The sequence below is a fragment of the Nestor notabilis genome, unplaced genomic scaffold (assembly GCF_000696875.1).
Source record: "Nestor notabilis isolate BGI_N333 unplaced genomic scaffold, ASM69687v1 scaffold2314, whole genome shotgun sequence".
Lineage (NCBI taxonomy): Eukaryota > Metazoa > Chordata > Aves > Psittaciformes > Psittacidae > Nestor > Nestor notabilis.
In genome coordinates, this window is record NW_009924040.1 from 28,453 (window position 1) to 48,639 (window position 20,187).

General features: G+C 41.3%; 1 long non-coding RNA gene across 1 annotated transcript in view; it reads right to left on the reverse strand.

The window, feature by feature from the left end:
- Positions 1-20,187, reverse strand: part of LOC104404087 — a 64,651-nt gene that overhangs the window by 27,197 nt on the left and 17,267 nt on the right. Inside the window, exon 2 of the long non-coding RNA XR_719903.1 lies at positions 8,255-8,396. This is a non-coding gene — a long non-coding RNA (uncharacterized LOC104404087). The remainder of the gene's footprint in view (positions 1-8,254; positions 8,397-20,187) is intronic.

Consider the following 20,187-nt stretch of genomic DNA (forward strand, 5'->3'; position numbering starts at 1 on the left):
GTCTATGGCATTTAGCAGCAACATCTTGTCTGGAGTTCTTGTCTGGAGACTGGAGGAGCTATAGCAATGCTGCCTAGTGACTCATGCCCAGCCTACCTCAATAATATAAAGAATTTTCTCTGGCAAATCAGCCTTACATTCCAAATGTTATACTGAATTAAAAGTTTAGGAGCCCACAATTACTACAAAGTAGCAAATATCAAGAATCTCCAGACCCCAATTCTCTTCCTATATCCTTTGTTTCCTAATCCTTCGAAAGACCACTAAAAAGTGGCCTTACTTCATAAAATTGTTCCTAAGTTTAGTCTCAGCAAACTACTTACTGCTAAATATTACAGCCTTTTATTTCAGGAACAGGTTTCTGCATTTCCATTCTTAGCCTTTTATTCTTGCTACAATTATTTTTATCTGTTGACATCCCTTTATGCTCACATTTTATTTTATGCAAGATACTGAGTCTGCTTCTTTTAATTTGGAAATCTTATCCATGCTTGATGGTGCTGAATGTTTTTTTTATTAAGCAATCTCTTCTTTTCCAAGAGAAAAAAGCCACTGTAAATACTAGGATGGCTAATTTCTAGGAATCAAGATTTTAAAATAGAATCCCATTCTTTAAGATAACCTAACAGAAAAAAAAAATCATAGCATTGCTGTGATCTTAAAAATACAATTATATGCCTTTTTTTTCCTCCTGGTTTTAATTTTAAATTAAATTTGGGAAATTATGAATGGAGGAACGAGTGGAAAGATACTTGTTTGTAAATACGTGTGAATGTTTGAGTTGCATTTCTCTCCCATACTTTCCCCCCACCATTCATGTTGCAGGATCATGGAAGTTGTGAGTTAGCAAAGAAAGCTGTAGAGGATCTCACGGGCTGCAATGTCTTTGTTTGGTGAGGATGCAGGAAGGAACCAGGTAGGGGAACAGACCCAAAGCAAAAAAACTTATGTATTTCAAGTTACCCATGTTTCCAGTGTTGAGTACAAGGCAGCCTGGCTTTGCAACAGCAGCAGAAACAGCTGCACAGCAATGAGTCCATCTCTGTTGACATGACAAGATCCCTGGGAACGTCCACCACATATAACATTTCTTCTGCAGTAACAAGGGGCTTTGAGAAGAAAAAACACTCACTAGCTGTCCAGAGACAGTCCTCGATGGAAAATATTTTTAGTATCAACCTGTCTTTTGGAAATGCCACCTAAGTAGATTGTTCCTTTATGCCTCCCTCTCTGGACAGGACAGTTAACAGAAAGGTAATTTTCAGAGAGGAACAAAGTCAAGAAGGTTCTAAAAAGATCAAATCAGAGAGATGGCTCCTCTACTCCAGGTCTCAGTGACAGCAGTATGGGCACTGGGCTGAGCCATCAGTCAGTAGCTGAACTGTAATATTAAGGTAAGAGAAGGCCAAGCAACAGCACAGATGCACGTGGAAATGACAGAAGAAACCAGATGCAGCGAAGAGTTATGTTAACCGAAACATCAGGCTAGAGTCTTATACAAACTGTGGCTTATGTGCATCAAATAAAACCCTCTTTTACATTTGACACACAAATTTGCTTGGAAAAAGCATCTTTCAGTATAGAGTCAATTATTTCCTACATCAGTGCAGAGCAACATCTCCCTAGTATTTAAACAGTCAACATCTGGCTTGTCATACACAGGGATGAGACGTATGAATAAAGTGAATGACAGTAGGGATGGGTTATCAAGCAGCTGAAAGAGCGTTTGCCATACACAGAACCACAGAAACAACTGCATGTGTCTGGTCCGGCTTTGGAAGTTCCCTTGTTCTCTCAGGGGATGAGCCCAAGCTCAAGGTCATTAAGACCTCTTCCTGCAACTCTGACTTCTGAAAAGAATGCCAAGTAAGTACAAGCAAGTTTGATTCGGACATTGCTTAACACTTCTCAGCTGCTATAAATTGTACCTTCAGAATTATTAAGTCACTACTCGGACAAGTTGTTTACATAGCTGTCTACCTACAAAGACAAAGTGATCCCAAATTCTTGTACCTTGTCATACCTTTGCCTGTCAGATAGAAGAATCCATGTCAACGATTTCTGTTCGTTTCTCATGAAAATACTGAAAGAACATTAATCACCTGATTTTTTTCTTTTCCAAACTACACAGAATGATCTTGACTTGCATTATAAAGCAGGTAATTTGTCTTTTTACTATTCCCATGCAAATCCACTCCAATGGACTATTATTGTTTTGTTTATAAGGCTTGTTATTTAAATATAAATGTGCTGCACTAAAAATATATTCCACTCATATCAGAACCAGAGGGGGGTAAAAAAAAAAATAAAATCAAAATTATTATACATAAACCTTACTGCCATTTTGGGTTTATTGTAGATTAATGTAGTTCTTCATAACAAAACAACTAGTGCAGATTTACATAGCCTACTGAAAGTAGAAAAAAAAAAATAACAGAAGCACCTGGTTGATAAGTGAGATTATATTTTGAGGTAGCAGGCAACAGCTGAACACAAATATATTATATAGTGTTTCAATTAGTGAACAGACTATTCACTATAAAAGGTCCTGCAAAAACACTTCGGTATTATGAGCATCTCCTGCTTTCACACCTGAGTCACAACACACAGCTCTCTTTGTCACTTACATTACAGAGTAGAAATCCCTTGCAAGGTTAGGTATGTGGGAACGGGACTGACCTTGTTTTATGTCTTGCATAGAAGGTGCAAAGTCTAGTGCTAAAAAGGCTGTTCATTATTAACTATAAAAACAACTTGATTAAAATAAAAAAGGAAAAAAGAAACCAAACCAAGTCCCCTCAATCTATTGACAGCTCTGCTGCAACGTCTTTTGTAGCTCAAGTTGAAAAGGATATATCACTAAAAAAAACCACTTAAACTAGCAGCTTGCCTAATACACAGAAGCTTGCCCACCCTCAACTGGCTTTTTTTTTCTGTGCTGAAGGTGCAATACAGCTCTGCCAGCTAGCAGCTGTGCAGCCACCAGCCAAAGGAGACCAATGTACTCACCTCCCCTTCCAAAAATGTTTAAAAAAGACAAACAGCAAAATGGAGCAGGCAGCAGGGAGCCAGCAAAAGGCGAGGAGCAGGAGCACATCCCACACATTGGCCTTGCTGTAGCGCACAACCACACTTCTTATCATCACATGCTCGAGACTGTTAGCTGCTGTATTAATTAAAGGCCTCAGAAGATTCCTAATAAGCAATGTAGCTGTGGCAGCTTCAAATGGTACTGCTCCCCAGTGGGTTGTCCCTTTCTCCTGTGGCCAGCAACCTCCACCGTGGCAGAACTGGACTAAGTGTTTCCTCCCAGGAGCTGTGCACGCCCTTGGGCCAGGGAGAAAACTTCTATCCATTCTCTTGCTCATGTTAGGGGGGGATTTTCTTCAACCCTATTTTATTTCTAAAACTAAACAAATCCCTTAATAGAGAAAATATTCCAACATTAATTTAAACCCCCAAAATTTAAAGCTTAATGACTACTTAAACTTCCTCCCACTTCTCACAGTCTTCTATTAACAGAACTTTACAATAAACGATAAACGCATTTGTGCATTTGGCACAAATATGCATTTCTAAGAAGGGGGCCATACAGAGGAGCAGCCACCTGATGAGTAACAGGAAGCAAGCAATAGCATACTATCACTGAAGATTAACATACTGTCACATCAAGTCTGCACTGCACATGTGTCTTCCTGGGTAAGGTGAGCAGCTGTTGCTGCAAAACATATAGCTGTCTCTGTGCACTCTTATTCATTGCCAATGGTTGTAGTCTTAAAAGTTGCCCATAAAAACGTACGAGTATCCAGCACAGTGGCCAAACATATTTGGCCTATTAGCTATTGACCCTCTCAACTGAGAATCATAGCTGGAAATCGGAGATTCATAACAAGAACATGCAGCTACATTGTAGTTACACCTCTCCTTCAGCATTTACCTTTTTCCCAGGTTTTTGAAATGCATGATCTGATATCAAGCCTGTATACCAGCGCTTTTGATCATCTTTCCCAAAAGCACAGAACAAACTAGCAACTGCTTTCACTTACATGGCAATTAGACAGCAACCCATTACACCACAGATTCAGGGTAACATTTGAATGCTTAGCTTTTGCCAAATGTTAGAATACCACTGACATCTCCTTACTGGCTGAAAGTAGTATTTACTACTTGGAATTAACCCCCTGTTTTCTCCCAGACCCGGTCACTAGTAATACACTCAGCTCAGATCAAAGCAAGTATTTTCAATTCTTCAAGTGTAAACTCAAGCAAATCTAAGTATTTTGAAGTCCTGAACCTGCCGCTCCTGCCACTGCCAATCTCCCCCTCAAATGCCATTTATTCTGTAAGCAGGGCTTACAAGTTTTGGACTGATCTGGAGACTTTGCAGAGGCAAAGCTCTACATGTACTTCTTTTCCTCTTTACAACCACCAAGCTATCACAGCTGAAACCTGCAGCAACACAAAAGGCAGACTGCGCACTTTTAATACTGTTCTCCATGATTTCTCTTGCAATCTAAAACGCTATAGTTAAAAAGAAATGGAGATGGGACTTCATCCATTGGCTGCAAACCTGGATGTGTAGGAAGCTTCCTCCAGTCCCCAGAGAGAAACAGTGTTAATTACTGACAAAGTACCCACAGACTAGTTGGAGCCATTTGAAGCTAAACAGCACCAGGCCACCATGTTCAAAAGCCTGGTCCATCAAGCACAATATTTAAGTGAGTTTCTGAACAAAATCTGCAGTATTTTAAATCAGTATACTTTCACCAGAACTGCAATCTCTTTCCTCCCATCAGGATCCTTTCTTTACGGCATGTGTAGCTCTTCCACCAAGCTATGTTACTATGAAAGGGGTTGAAACTGAAAAAATAAAAACATAGATGTGATAAACCTGAAGCAGTGCTTGGTTGGGGGTTTCTACTGCTGTGTTATACAGCTTGGCATATATGTGTGAAATAAGGAATACACAGCAGTAGTCTCTCTTCACGGGTCAGCAGGCAGGCTGGTAGGGGTTTACCCTCCCCCACAGATGCCTGTCAGCACCTACATATCTACAACCAAGTCCTATGGCCAGTAACTCACTGGGAGCATTGACTGCCTAGTTTTGGCCCAAGAAAACTTTACACCAGAGATGGCTGCCATAGTAAGACCACAAGGCAATGCTAACTGGTAGCAAACTCACCTACACTCAGCTTGCTATGAGAACTGGCACTTGTGCAAATTGTCTCTGAAACTGTAAGAGTTTGTATCACCTATAAATGCAAACTAAAAACCACACACATGCTGCACACATGCATAAACCTATCTCCCTATTCCATTTATATAATGTGACCTGCTCTAGCAGGGAGGAGAATGCTGCCAAATGAGACCACTGAACTGACCAACCTGGGGGCCAGAAGACTGCCAGACATGTCAGCTGGGAAGAGGAGGGAAGAAGGAACTGGGAAGAAGACTTTTTACTTCCACAGTACCAGCCTGCCATTACACTGAAGAACTGCAAGGTCAAACCACAGCCTTAAACTGCTAAATAAACTGGGGTCCCTTACAACAGTCACCCTTATTTACTACATTTACTCACTTAACACTCTTTTTGTTGTGATCACTGGTGTGAAATACACATGACCTATTCCTCTAGAAGATGACAAGTTCAAGTTTCCAAAAGAAACATTCCTGCCATACACCCAAAAAATATCCCACCAAAACCCCACAAGCCATAAAAAAAATAAATAGCAACTGACATATAATGCTCCACTCAAACACTACAGGAAATCCAGTACTCGAAACTCACTGTATTGTATAGAGCAAGTTCCAAATACAAATGCTTCACTAAGTGCACCAATCCCTAAAATCATTTCACTGCGTATGCCACCAGCTATATACCACAGGATTTTGAGAAGACAAATACTTGTTTTGTGGAGGGAAAAAGAAACCTGCATGAAGTACATGCTAAAGTTACAGCATTCAAACGTGTATTTTAGCACAAGAGTGCCATCAGTTGTGCACACAGCTGAACAGACAATGGAAAAGTTTGATTTTGATGAGTTGAGGCAGTGAACCCATAGATCCCACCTCAGTCCCATCCCTACTTCTCATCCTCCTACATATCCTTTGTCCACCCAATATATCTGGCACAACTCTTTGTAGGATGCCAAGACCACCTGGATTGAGAAAACATTACATACTCAGCTAAACAAAACCTAAAAGGAAGTAAGAAGATGACATCAAAACACACAACATGCTGCCATGCTGCAGTGCAGCATAAGAGAAGGAACCCGAAAGATGCCTCTCTGCAAAGAGAAAGCTGGGGGAGGAAAAAGAAAAAATAGATAAAAGTCCGTGTTGCGTGTAAATGGAAACAAAACAGGAACATTCTCCTTCACAGCAACAGCAGCAAGAAACGTAGTATTATTTCAGTGATGCATGAAGAAGAACTGAAATGATGCCTTGCCTTCTACAAAAGCCATAAAATATCTTTCATCTTGGCTTTTGTTTTTTGGGGTAGGTTTTTTGTTTTGGTTTTAACCTGAAACGTACCAAAGGCACCGAGTTCCCTATTATTAGGCCTGAACCACCCAGCTGCTTCTGAAGTATGTGAATTCCCACAGCCAAAACCTAGCAAAGATTCCTCAAAAAAAATTCATCCACAATACTCAAATGCAGTTTCTTTTGAAAACCCACTCGTTTCTGAAGCTGGATCATGCAGAGCACAAGAAGCAGGGACAGCAAAAAGGACATGCCCTTATGGCCGTTGCTGGCTCCAAGAGAGGAAGGAGCTGTCCCCTCAGATACACTGGCGGCTGCTCCTGCAGCTGCGTTGTGAACAAGAGATGGTTTAATGCAGGTTAAAAATAAAAGAACCCTGGCAGAAAGCCTCAATCCATCTTCCAGTCACTATTATTTTTAATCCTAACCAGCTCCAAGAACCTGCTTATGGTGTGGCCCTGCAAGCAGTTGTGTCAGGATAGCTGAGGAACACAGGGACAAAGCACGGGCAGAAGGCAGCAAAAATCCTTTAAAATAACATGCAAGCAACAGTACTGTGAAACAATGACCACTGTCTCCACCTACAGTGGATGTCACCTAAATTTCTAAACAGAAATAATTTTCAAGACTCCATTTTATCTCATAAAGCCAAAAATAAACACACAAATATTTTCCGCCTGACCAGCAGTAGGATGCAATAAGCCTTACATTTCTACCAGTATGGAAGATAACACAGATTTTACTCTGATACACTGGAAGAGCTAAGTGGGCATATGACTTTTTGCTCAAAGAGCAGAGTTTATTGCTCAGGGGGTTAAAAAGATTGTGGGGACCAGTGGTGGGGGATGTGGGAACAGGAACAAGGGGTTGTCCAGGAAAGCACCTCTCTCCTTACCCCATTAGGCTTCTCAGGGGAACCATAAGGTTGTGTAGAAAATACGAATACTTCCTTTGTTTGAGAGAGAACTTCATTTTACGGTTCATTTTGGCCTGGGACTAGGATTTGAGGAGTGTGGAGGAAAAAGACTGAGAAAGCATTTTCTGTTTCTCTCTTTTAAATGTCATTTTTCAGACAGCCTGGTTTACTTCTTACTTCATACAGAGGACAACTCTCAGCCTCCTGCATTCTCAGCATATTTTCTGTAATAGATCAGCTGGATTCCTATAATTTTAACCCGTATTTTGCACATTCAGTACTCGTAAGAGTTCAACAAGGACCTCATAACCAGCACGTAGGAAAGAGGATGTAACTTGCTACAGCAGTATCTCAAAGTAGTCTTTTGCAACCAGTACCCACAACACTGCCTTATTATACAGTTTCTCTTCTCAGAAGCATCTGTATTATCCTTTTTTTTCCCCTTTTTAACTTCACGTGGTTTCGTTCACAGAAAATTAAAACCAACAACATAATGCTAACTACTTTAGTGATGCTTTCCTTGAAATTACACACATATGCATTGACACATCCCTGAGAGGCCAAAGCTGGGGGAGAAGAAGGGAGGGCAAGAGGGGAAAGAATTTGGCAATCATCTACTGCAAAAAGAACAACTGCTTTTCCATGCTTTCCCAAACAACAATAAGAACCACCTGTACCAATGGATGAAGCAAAATTTACTATACACATCCCTGTTACTAGAAGGAATCCACACTGGAAACCTGTTTCTGGTAGGGCAGCATGGGCAGCCATACCCTACAGAAAACATAATCACAACCTTACAGCAAAAAGGAACAAACCAGAAAGGCTTTATTTTAATCATAATGCACTACTGACCTTTTCCTCGAGGGCCCTTCTTCAAAATCTGAAGAACTAACATCGTTGCTCGTTGAGGACACTTGCGACGCATCGTCCTTCTCGTTCTCCAGCTGTTCTGATCCTGGTCCTAATCCTTTAGATTGGCCATTAGTGAGAAGTCCTGCAAACGTGACAAAGTAGTACACAATATTCAAAACCTGCATTATCAGTGCCAAATGGATTTCATAAAAAGTCACGCGTGACACTAACAATAGAGCGCTGATGCCCAATGCAACCATCTTGCAAAGAGATATACCGATAACATTGATTTTGTACAGAGGCACTTCAATAAAAACCTGCCTGATTGTGTGTTCCAATTTGGTTAACTGTAAGGCCCTGATCCCAAATAATCACACTATGGGTGTTTGCAATAGTATTTATAATCCTGTCACATCCCTCATTCAATAAGGACACAGTTTAGTCAAACTCATCCCTGTTTTACAGAACTCCTGTTGAATAGCATAGATGAGAATCTTTTGCATTTATCTGTAGATCAATATGAAATTAAGCTGCCATTTGGTCCAATTTGTCATCATCTTGGTCTTCATTCTGCTGCTTCCAACTACTGCAATTTATGATCCTTAAAAAAAAAAAAAAAAAAGCACAGCTCAATCCCAAAAAGGGTGAAGATCAAACGTCTGTTTCTCAACCCTTCTGGCCAAGTGTCACTCATCTACAGAAACTCCAGACTGCCAGCAAAGGTACACAAGGCAGGGAAAATGTCTGCCACAGCTGCCTTTCCTTTTGTACCTTTTCTCTTCTGGAGGAATACTACACTGACCAGAGCCACATAGATGGAAGACACCATTGGGCCCTAAACAAGCAGAACGTTTGCCTATTCTAACTGGAGTATAGCATGACTCTTACAAACAACAGTAACATATCCTTCAGTAGGCTCTGGGACTACAGGGAGGAAAATTACAAACGATTTTATCAGCTTAGTATTTACCTGGAGTTTTAAAAAATTACCAGAGGAGCTGCAGTTTTATCCAGGAAAATGCTTTCTCATCTCTCCACCAAAATACATTCGCAAATGGCACAAAAAAAAAAAAAAAAAAAAAAGCTTTGTTTCACAGCTCTATTTCCTCAGAGAAACACTGGTAGGATTTCTCTCCCTTTGCCATTTCAGTCCCCCTTTCTATAATTGTACCTTAGAAAACCATGAAGGGTCCAACACCTTCCAAGATATGCCAGGCAGCAAGGCTGGTAAGAGTACTAAACCAAAAAAGCTTCCTAATTACAACAGTTCAGAACTTCCCACCAGAGCTGCATCAGCACTACACCATTTCAGACCTGTTCTCAGGAAAATCACCATTTAGTGCCATATCAATGCACTTACTGAGCATTCAACCAAGCTTAGCTTCAAAGAGACACTGAAGCATAACCAAAGCAAAAGCAAGGCACCTCCTCTGGTAAGCTGCCCGCTCTGAGTCCTGGCACCTTGACCACAGTCAAACGCGCCCTCCTTGCACAGCCATTTTATTCACTGCTTGCTTGGGCACTACGACTGCATGCAATGCATCGTCTGCTAGCGGGCTCCAAACCATCCAGTGCTTCGGATTCCAATCTAATCCCTTCGATTTGATTACTCATTTTTAAACAGCTTAATCCAAAGTCTACATCGTATCACTACATCCTATCACTCTCTTCTTTTTCCCATCAAAGTTTGCTCTTATTCATTCTGAACTACACCAGATTTCTCTTGCTTGGGGCCAAGAATGGCTACATGGTGGCCACATGCTGCAGTTTTTGTACGCTGTTTTAGAAATCCTACCTACAAAACAGAAGCCTGGATTATTTTTTCTGGGGAAGATGCAGTGAACTGGTAGCTCCTTTTTTTTTTCTTTTTCCCAAATACGGAGCCCACAAAGCAAAGGTTGAAACTAAGCACCAATTTTGGCATTAAAGTCTCTTTTCTAGCCAGCCTAAGACTGGCAGGGAGAAGTTAAATGACCCAATTTATATTTTCACTCCCTTTTTGTTAAATACCTTGCAATACTTCCTTTCCATTAAAGAGCTCTCAAACTGTGGCCTAACAAATAATACAAATTTCAGTATCAGCACAGGGTATCACAAGAGGATTTGTAATGTAACACAATGATGTGATGCGAGGTGATAGCATCCCTTCAAAGTATTCCCATGGGAATGAAGGCAACCTTTAGAAAACATTTAACAGATTATATTCCTATGCTGATTTCACCCTCACTAGAAGCCCCAGTGCCCAAGTTTATTCTTAAAAAAAAAAACAAAAAAAAAAACCCACAACCTTCAACTTTTGCTTTGTGTTTTCCCATGAAACCACTGCTGATAAAATTTACAATTTTTGAACTCCAGAGGAGTCTAAATCAAGCATATCATTTGAGGCTTGATACTCAGTAACTTAACTCTTATGGCAGAATTTGATTAGGTTTTTCCAAAAGCAATATTTGTTTTGGAGACTTGCCATACATAAAACCCAGCAACCTGAAGTATATGAGTCAAGAAAATCAACTCTCGGGCTGTCAACTTCCACACACTTGGAAGGCAATTTTTATTCATCCTTTCACCCTGCCAAGTCATCAGTGCACTTGGGAGACAAGAATGATTTGTGTCCCTTAAGGAAAAATATCAGTTGGTCTACTATTATTCATCATAACCAGCACCATTCCAAAACACGACAATATTGCTGATAACTGAAGTTAGCTATTGTCAGCTGAAACCAATTAAAACAAGTACCCTAAAACAGAGGTATAAAACTACAACTGAGAGATACTAATAAATAATGGGCATGGTGTTGTGTTCTACAGGTTTTCAGGGCCAGCATAATTGCAAAATCCACTCTGAAGTGATGAAAGGCAGAGACAGCCACAGTCCACAGCCTCCTTCCAAGCACTGGAGAGCAAGCACATGCTGAAGCAGGCTGTTATAAAGTTTACTGCCACTCAATCATTTTTATATCAAATGTGTTCAGTTTGCCCCTAGATACCTTTTTCCTTCAAATGCAACTAGCTGCAATAAACCATGCTCTTTTCTGCACATCTGTTGGGAGCTATAGAGAGTCTGGAGGGCCCAGGACGGCGTGGGGACCCCACAGTTGTGCCAAGCGACACTCATGCACCCCCATCACCATCAATGAGTTGGAATCAGTGCTGCCGATGGGACACACAGATCTGCTGGTGCACTGCAGGAGCAGTCTGGCACACGTCAATCCACAAGAGTTTGACTCTCCAAAGTCAAACAAGCTATGGGAAGCAGCAGGCATTCATGTTTCTTAAAAGCCAAGTGCCACAATTGTAAAAAAGGAAAAGCAACCAAGCAAGAAAATACTCTTTTTCATAGTCTGGAGAGCTGGACCACTTTTTAACCCTGGCACGTGAGAGCACCCAGAACAGTCAAGGAACCAGGAAGCCATTAATAGCCAAATAAAATCAAAGGGACAAAGAGTTCTCTACTGCCTTGCCATGGCTGTGCCCTCCAACCTGTAACTCATCATGCCACAAGTCCTGGCTCATGGCAAAGCCCGTGGCTGGTGACATTCTCAGCTGCCAGGAGCTGGCAGCGGCTTGCCTGTCCTATCTATGCCTAGTAGGCTCACCCCAGGCCCAGCTCTCACTCCCTCCCCTCCCCTGGCAGCTGGAATCACAATCAAACACAAGTCCTGAATAACTAGGCAGAATAAATCGGGGTTGATAAAAATAGACTTTATCCCTGTAATATAAAATGTTTGTTTTAAAAGCCAAATTAGGGGGGTTTGTTTGGTTTTTTTTTTTTTAAGCTAAACCTCATTAAAATTAAATTTGAAAATACAGCAACTTGAATTAAAAGTCAGGGTAGGATTTCACATATTAAAATGACTTATGTGAACTAATAATTTATATAGAGAGTGAAGCAGCACGTATTTGCTGCCAAAGTTTAAAATGAACTGGAACACTGAATGGCTCAAAGTCACTGAATAAACACTGCTTTAACTAAGCCAGTAATAGAGAGTTATTTAATTAAGTCAGAAAGACAGGAACTCACATATCAAATGACATCTATGGTCCCTTGAACACATTTGTGCTGGCTCTAACTGACCAACACTAGATACTTTAAGAGAAAGGCCAGTTACTAATTCCTAGTAATTAAAAAAGTTAGCTTAAAACTGAACCATGGAGATCTTAACATCCTTTCTAAAATGTATCTTAGTCACATCAATGTCAGCTTCACAGTTTCACTGTATTCTTTTTTAAACTTCCACATAAGCTGTGATAGCAAACTGCAATTTTAGTTATATCCTGCTTAAGAAGACACACAACAAAAATTTGCACTTATCCACTCATCAGCTTCTAACTGCATTGAGAAAAAGCAGCAAATGTGAACATTATGTGCACTGTTACAAGCAGGGAAAGCAGAAAAGCCCTTTCTGCCTTCTGCATCCCAGTCATTATTAAAGAGACTTCTACCAGCTCCTTTTTATTTGTCTTACACACTCCGAATGTTTTCAAGTCTGTCTGTAGCTACAAGTTTGTTTTTTCACATGCAGGAACGGCTCTGCAATGAGCTGAACTGTACCCTCTAGGGTGACCCAGACAGAATACGGATATCATAGCTTTACAACCTTTGCAGAGCATGCTCCCTCTTGTTCCCACTGCAGCTCACTATCCCCTTTGCTGCTTGACTGTAGTTGCTAATGGAGAGGATGTCTTGTTGGGCCTCCTCCAGCAACAGCCATGTCCCTTTCACAAAAAACAGTGTGTGTAAAGAACGGTTAAATCTGTTTAAATGAGCTTACTTCAGGGGGCCTGCACGGACTCAAGCAGATTGCTTCTCATAATAGCCTATTAAGTAAGACTTACTATTCCAGTGCAGGCAGGACTTAATTTATATTGGTACAGATTCACTAACCTTACCATTTTTGGTGATACACACACATACTTTTAGCAGCAATCTACAACTCTATGCTCAAGCCATGATCTAACCCATTTCTGGTCATTTGGAGAGATAGATGACAGACATGTGCAGGGCAGGTCTTGGAAGCACCTGACACATGATGCGAAGTCACAGTACCTAGGAATGCACCAATACAGTAAACCACCATGTAAGTATAAATACATAGGATGAAAACAGAGGAGGAGAAGAGAAGCAGGAAGTCACAATGTAATGGAATACAGAAAAAAATGCAAGCAATGGTTTGGGGTTAGTTGTTAGTTGGTTTTAAGAATAGATGAGATTACAATTACTGGCATGTTCTTCGTTATTAAAGTTACTGAATAATCAAGAAACCAAAGGGAAGCATCTGAACAAATCTCAGTATCACGTGGTTAGTTGAACAGTGTGGTTGGGTGGAAGGACTTACACAATGTTTCCCAAACACTGTTTCTACATCACTTACTCTAATGACAACCAGCCACCTGAGCATGAACATTTCCATGTTCTTACAAGACAGCAACATCTATTTTAGTTCACTATTTCCCAGTCCTAAGGCATCTTAAGAAAAGTGATACATTCAACTGCATTTCCAGTCAGTTCTCACAGTCAGAGGCAGCCCACAAAGCCATCACATTAGAAAAACCAGCAGTCAGCACCACACAAACACAAGCCAGATATATCAAAAGCATTAACTGGCCTAAATGAGGGCAATTTCAACATTACCATATTCACAGCTTTTTCTCTGGGATGAGCACCTGACATCAGCAGACCCACACAGCATAGGGGAGACATACTGCAGATCTCAGCTATGTGTGAAATACATAACTCCGTTCCCAGGTGCTTCTTGACCACACAGGTACACCCACTTCCCACTGCCAAGATACTGGTTTGCCTCCCCCCAGCACCCTTCTCCTTGTGCTCCTCCCTGATCCCTGCAAGCTGAACCACCTGGGGCTGGTACAAGGGCTGTTTCCAGGGCAACTGGCAAAACAGATGTACACAAGTTACAAGAAGTTAAAATGTGGATTAATCGAAGCAGCACTCTCACCGTGCTGGGATGACAGTGATATTTATGAGGGCATGCAATAGCAGATTGCAGATACATAGGCATAGAGCTAAAGCTTTGTTCACTTAAGAGTAATGTGCCTGTCCAAACTTCAGCTGTGCAGTCCTGGGAGCTGTACAGGAAAGCTTTGTTTAAAAAAATAAAACATAAAAAAAAAAATCAGTGACTTTCTTCTTTTTGCACTGTCCCATTTAGGAGTGCTGACACAAATGTGAAAGTTCAAGTCACTTAAGTTTTAAGTGACTTAAGTCACTTGCTTAAGTCACTCAAGCAAGAGAGTGGTTTAACTGCATGTTAGAAAGCTACGGGGGTTGACCTTCCCACACCATGGTCTGAAACATCTGCGCCACCTGAGCATGGACAAACTCTTGGGTATAACCGCATCGCCGAAGACCACCAACATGAGTTCTATGCCTAAAGTATGGAGGAGGGGAAAATTTACTTCCTTCAGCATTAAGTATTTGCTCTGGCCCTTAGTTTCATGCAGGTAATATTCTGTATGAAAATCAAAATACAATGAACTGACAGCTCAGCTACACCTCGTTTTCCTTCAACTTAATAACCACATGACTTAACAGTTCATTATAAGCTATAACTCTCTACACACAAGTTTACTTGCAACACATCATTCATGAATAGTCCTCACCCATTTTGCAGAAGTACTAGACAAACATCTGCAATGCAATACAAATTCACATCCCGTTGTCTGTAGCCCTAAATTTATCTTCTACCAAAAACACCCTTACATACAAGACTATGTGCTGAAACACTCCCAAAACCTTGGTAGGCACATTAAATAAAACCATTAATCATTTGATGCCAAGTTAAAACATAGCAGTATCTCCAAAACATCTGCACTCTGCAGTAATCAGCATACAGTACAGAGTTACTGTATTTAGCTGCTGTGTAGCTATGCACAAAAGATAATTTAGTTTTATAGTGCAAATGCCATCTGTCACATTGTCACAGCATGACAAGGTATCACATTACATATTAAACAGACAACACGCCTCAAAAATAAGGCCTATTTTCATGCTGTGGTTGTCTCAAAGACTAAAGGAACTGGGGTTTCATGATAGTACGATAATTAAAAAAAAAAAAACGAACCAAAATATTTTTCTATGGGATAAGAGATACCAATTCCCTGTCCATTTTTATTTAAAGGATAGCTGTCAAGAGAATGCTATTTTGATCTCATTTGGTAACACAAAACCACAACAGTTTTCTGCCTCCAAATAAAAAAGCCACAGCATGAAACAGTCGTTGTTTATACCACATGATGCTCTGTGTTGCCACCATGATGGTAATTAACAGTACGTGGGCTTTTCAGATGACAAGCCACTGGACATTAGGTTGATCGTGGTACATAACAGAGCATATGCATAAAGCAGTACTGTTATGCCAAAAACTGTTAGCAAATAGCTTGTACAGTCTTCAGAAATTGCTAGAAGAGTGCTTTTATATGTAGATATACATCATTACTATAGAAGCCAAGCATGAATGACATTACAGCACAAGATGTGTTTGTCAGCCTGTCAAAGACAAGATAACCAAAGAGAACTGATTAAATAATACAGATTGAAAGAAGCTCCTTACTCCCATTACATCTCCATCCAAAATTGCTATTAAGCAACCAAAGACATTTATGTGACTGTTTCCTGCATCTGAGCCCATTATCAAGTACCTGTTAGCAGCATTAATTGAAATTGTATTGTTCTGGTGTTTCAACACAACACTTCTAAGGGTGTTTAATTTTGTTTTCATTTGGATGGGGGTGGGATTAGACTCATAGAAACAAGAGTATAACAGTAAAAAAAATTAACATAATTTAATTCTCATCTGAAGTCTAGACCTGTTATTTTAGGCTTATTTAAAATATATCTATTCAAAGGGACACACCTCTCTTATTAAAGACATTTCTCTGCTTTTAAGGACACAATGAAATCTCCAAACCGCTGACTCCCCCAGGGAATCACCCCACCCCTTTCTGGCACCTTATCCTTCACAGAACAGAACAGAAGCCATCAGCCTGGGCTCCATGGTGGTGTGGGCTGGATGAGGGAGGAAACAGGATGAGCAGCAGGGTAGGTGTTCATACACAGGTGAAGGAGATAGCAGCAATAATGCACACTCTAAAAAAGATAGGGGAACAAACAGGTCTCTCCTAAACCCCCTTCCTACAAATGCAGAGCTAAGTCAGAGTTTAAAACCACAAATAACTACCTTGAATTTTCCTTCCCCTGCTCTGGTTTTTTTTGGAGGGCGGGAGAGGGAACATGACCCAAGGAATGGTTGCCCCAGGATCCAAAAGGCAGGGCTGCCCTGAATCAAGCAGAACCGAGAGGAGGAAAGAGAGCTGATGGCCACCACCCTAACAACTGCTCCCTCTCTGTTACATCAGTACCACTGTGCTATCAAGCTCCTACCAATTGTCCCTGGAGCTGTATGATAAGGGGAGAGCAGCAGCTTTTGTAATAAGTAGGTACCAGGCTGTGTAAAGGTCATTAAGTTTCGACAAACAGAAACACAGTGAATTTTATAGTACTATAAGCACTCCCTGTTAGCACTGGGGAAACGAGCACGACATACTCTTCCTGCATGTTGCCAAGGAATCACAGTATCTGAAGTATGCAGTTTGCATCCATCTCTGTCTCCTACCCCCCCTTGACTGCAGTCAGAAAGCTTCAGAGGAACATGAGGGCTCCAAATGCCAAGCTATAGACCTTTGCTGTTCAGAAAGGTGTGGGTGGAGAAGGCAAGAAGCCCTTTGCAACAGCAAGGGAACACCATCACCAAGAACAGAGCAGCCACTGCTGGAGAAGTCACCTCCCCTAAACACACCTCAGCTCACTCACTTGTAAAACAAAGTTAGTGAGTTCAGCCTCCATGGTGAAACACAGGGAGGGGTGCAGACAGTAAGCACAACATGGGGTTGTTGTTAAAATCCCTCAGTGGTGTGTGCCTCATGTCGATTTTGGTGTTAGACAGAGCGGCTTTATTTTCCCCTGAGGAGAACAAGTGCCCTTTGATTTGCAGCTACGCCAGGGACATCTGTCCTACAGGACATTTTCTCTCATTTGGTAATAACATACACAGACTGGAAACAGAGTTAAACATGCGTTTTATTTGAAATTACAGGCACAAGCAGGCCCACAAGTGTAATTTATCTCTATTTAGTTCACAGATATTAGTGATAGAAGAATCAGCATAACCACTGAGAAAGAAAAGTCTAAATTCTCAGGTATTAACAAAATTATCAGTGACATCCAAATAAATTATTCCTTGGGGTTTATGCCAAAACCATTATGTCTTGTTTATCTTGCCTGTTCTGGGGAATTTTATGGCTGAATGGAGAACCAGTGGGGTAACATCCCATGAGATGAGAGAGTAAAGAAAACCCTCAACATGCCTGTGAAAGCAAGCGTTTTCATTTTAAAATGTTTTGTTCCTTCCACTTCTATTTGGTTTGTATCTATTTGACAGTTACTTGGAGAAGAGTTACTGCCTTGGTTTCCAAAGTATTTTTGCTTGTTCTTTACAAATGTGAGGGAGAGAGCATGGATTACTGTGGTAAGAAAGAATTAAGTAAAGAAAGCTAGTCAGCATTTTAGGTCTTTCGTCACCTACATGTGAGCACCAAGGAAGGACAATTCTTCCCCCTTCTGAAGCACTTTTAACAGATTCATCTTAATCATAAAATACCACTAGCAGTCCCACTTTTTTAGTCAGTAATTTCTCCCCACATCGGCATCACAGGGATGTGCTTTTAGACTCAGTGACATACTTCACCCCATTTCAGAGTCAAGCTTCCACTAGGAAGGGATGGACAAAAGAACAATAAAATCCACACATCAAAAATACCCATAGCTTGGCACCAAGGGACTAGCCTGATAAGTAAAAATGGAAAATAATTTTAAAAAGACATTCTGGTATTTTAAGTAACATGAGACAAAAAGCTATGCCAAGAGCATGTCTCCAGACAACAGCTATTCTACACTAGAAAGTAAAAATTAGCAATTGTGTCTCCATAGAGTATAAATGAAGGAGGAAGAAAGAAGGTGAAGGCAAACACAGTGGAGCAAGGCAGAGCCTGCTAATTGGAAGAAAATACAAAATATGAATGTGCAAATAAAACAACAAGGGAAATAAAAAGGCATGCAGTGTCTCACTGCTAACAATGAATACCTGGGTGTCTGAAAAGGGAAAGATGTGCAGCTAAACCCCAGAGGCTTAGCATGGCTTGACTGTATTTGTTACCATTTCTAGGAAACCCTTACAAGCTGTGTAATTCAAAAACAGGGTATCTGCGTCAAACTGGATACAACACCAAAACAGCATCTTGATGAATATTCAGTATGTGCTTTTTCTCTAATGAGGTATGGTTCCTAGGATATGCAGTGAGGGATCACACAAACAGGCCAGGCTCACAATCTCATCAGACAGAGGTGATGAAGGGCTCATTTCTGGAACCCAGTGTCATGGACAGCCAGCTTCTCCCCTGTGCAAAGCAGCGGGCAAGGACCAGGGCAGTCCTCTGCTGCGCCCTTCAGTGGGAGTTCAGCCCTGCTGAGGGGCACAGAGAACTGGCAGAAGGCTTTAAGCCTGCATCATGGCACTTCAGCAACCTCCGCACTCCTCCAAAGGACCAGGCCAGTCCTCCTCCGTTTGCAAACAGGAGGCTGCAAGAATAGGCAGCCTGAGTTACTGCTTTCTCAAATAAACCAAATTAAATCATCAAAAGAATAAACGCAGGACTTGACTTCTACGTACACCTCAAAAGGGAGCAAAACACCAGACTCTGGAACAGGAGGAGGGTTCTAGTCCAGCAGTGTGCTGTAGGAAGAAGGATGGGGAAAGGATGAGAAAAGTGCCACAAATCCTTTCTGGGGAGGTTATCCTCTGCTTAATTGTCTCTAATTCTGCCCCTCTGTGATAAAAGCCATGAAAGGCAAATGCTGAATGCCACACTTCTAACTGTGTTGTCTCATTTGATGTTTTAATGCATGCCATTGAGGATTTGCCTTTCATAACTTTCGCCAGTAGCATGGGCAGCTCTCCAGACAGGGAGAAGAAATATTTTTCCCCTGATGTGACACAAGCTATGAAGATCTTGTTTGCTGCATGAACCCACAGCCTGGTGACGCAGTGGCAGTGACTCTCCTGCACAGCCAGCAGCCATGGGTATGGATCCAGCTGTCTCTGCACTGGAGACGCTCTGAACTTTCAGCCAAAGAAAAGGAGGGGAGGGAAAAGTCATTTTCCTGTCCTGGGAAAAAATAATTGAGCCAAATGCTAGATGTTCTATGAGAACTCAAGTTACATATGACAGATACTTGAATTAAACCATTTTAATTACTCTAACTCAATGTTTTCAATAACTTTCTAGTGAACATGCCCTCCCTAACTCCAAGATCATCCATCAGCCAGCTCTAGGAGTCAAGCTGCCAACCTCTTCCACTGACAAGGATTTTTTTCTTTCTGGCATGCCACCTCCTTCTACTAAGCATCTGAATTATGAGCTCCAAGTTTAGAGCAATTAAATATCTGCCGACTTTAAAAATAAAAATAGGCCACAATCACTTCTACCTACAACCCTCTTCAGCAATGTGCCAGACAGCCCTCCCTGCCCCAGGAGGTCAAGGCAGCCTGGCTGGACTGCAGGCAGCACAAGCAGTGCTGCCTCCCACAACACGACCCAGTGCCAGAGATGTGCCAGTGCTGCTGCAGCCAAATTCACAATTCCCTGCCAGCCTGAGCGCTCACATATCTGTTAAGAGCCTTAACATAGGCTTGACAACCACACCGGCATAGGGCCCTGTGACATCCCAGGAGGAGGGAAGGGAAGAAAGCTGCCTGAGCAATTCTCAAACACTTTTTTTTAAGTCATTGGTTTCCCAGGCTTTTGTCTCTAACCCTGAATTTCATCCCGATGCTCAGTGCCTCACTGCTAGTAGGGAAA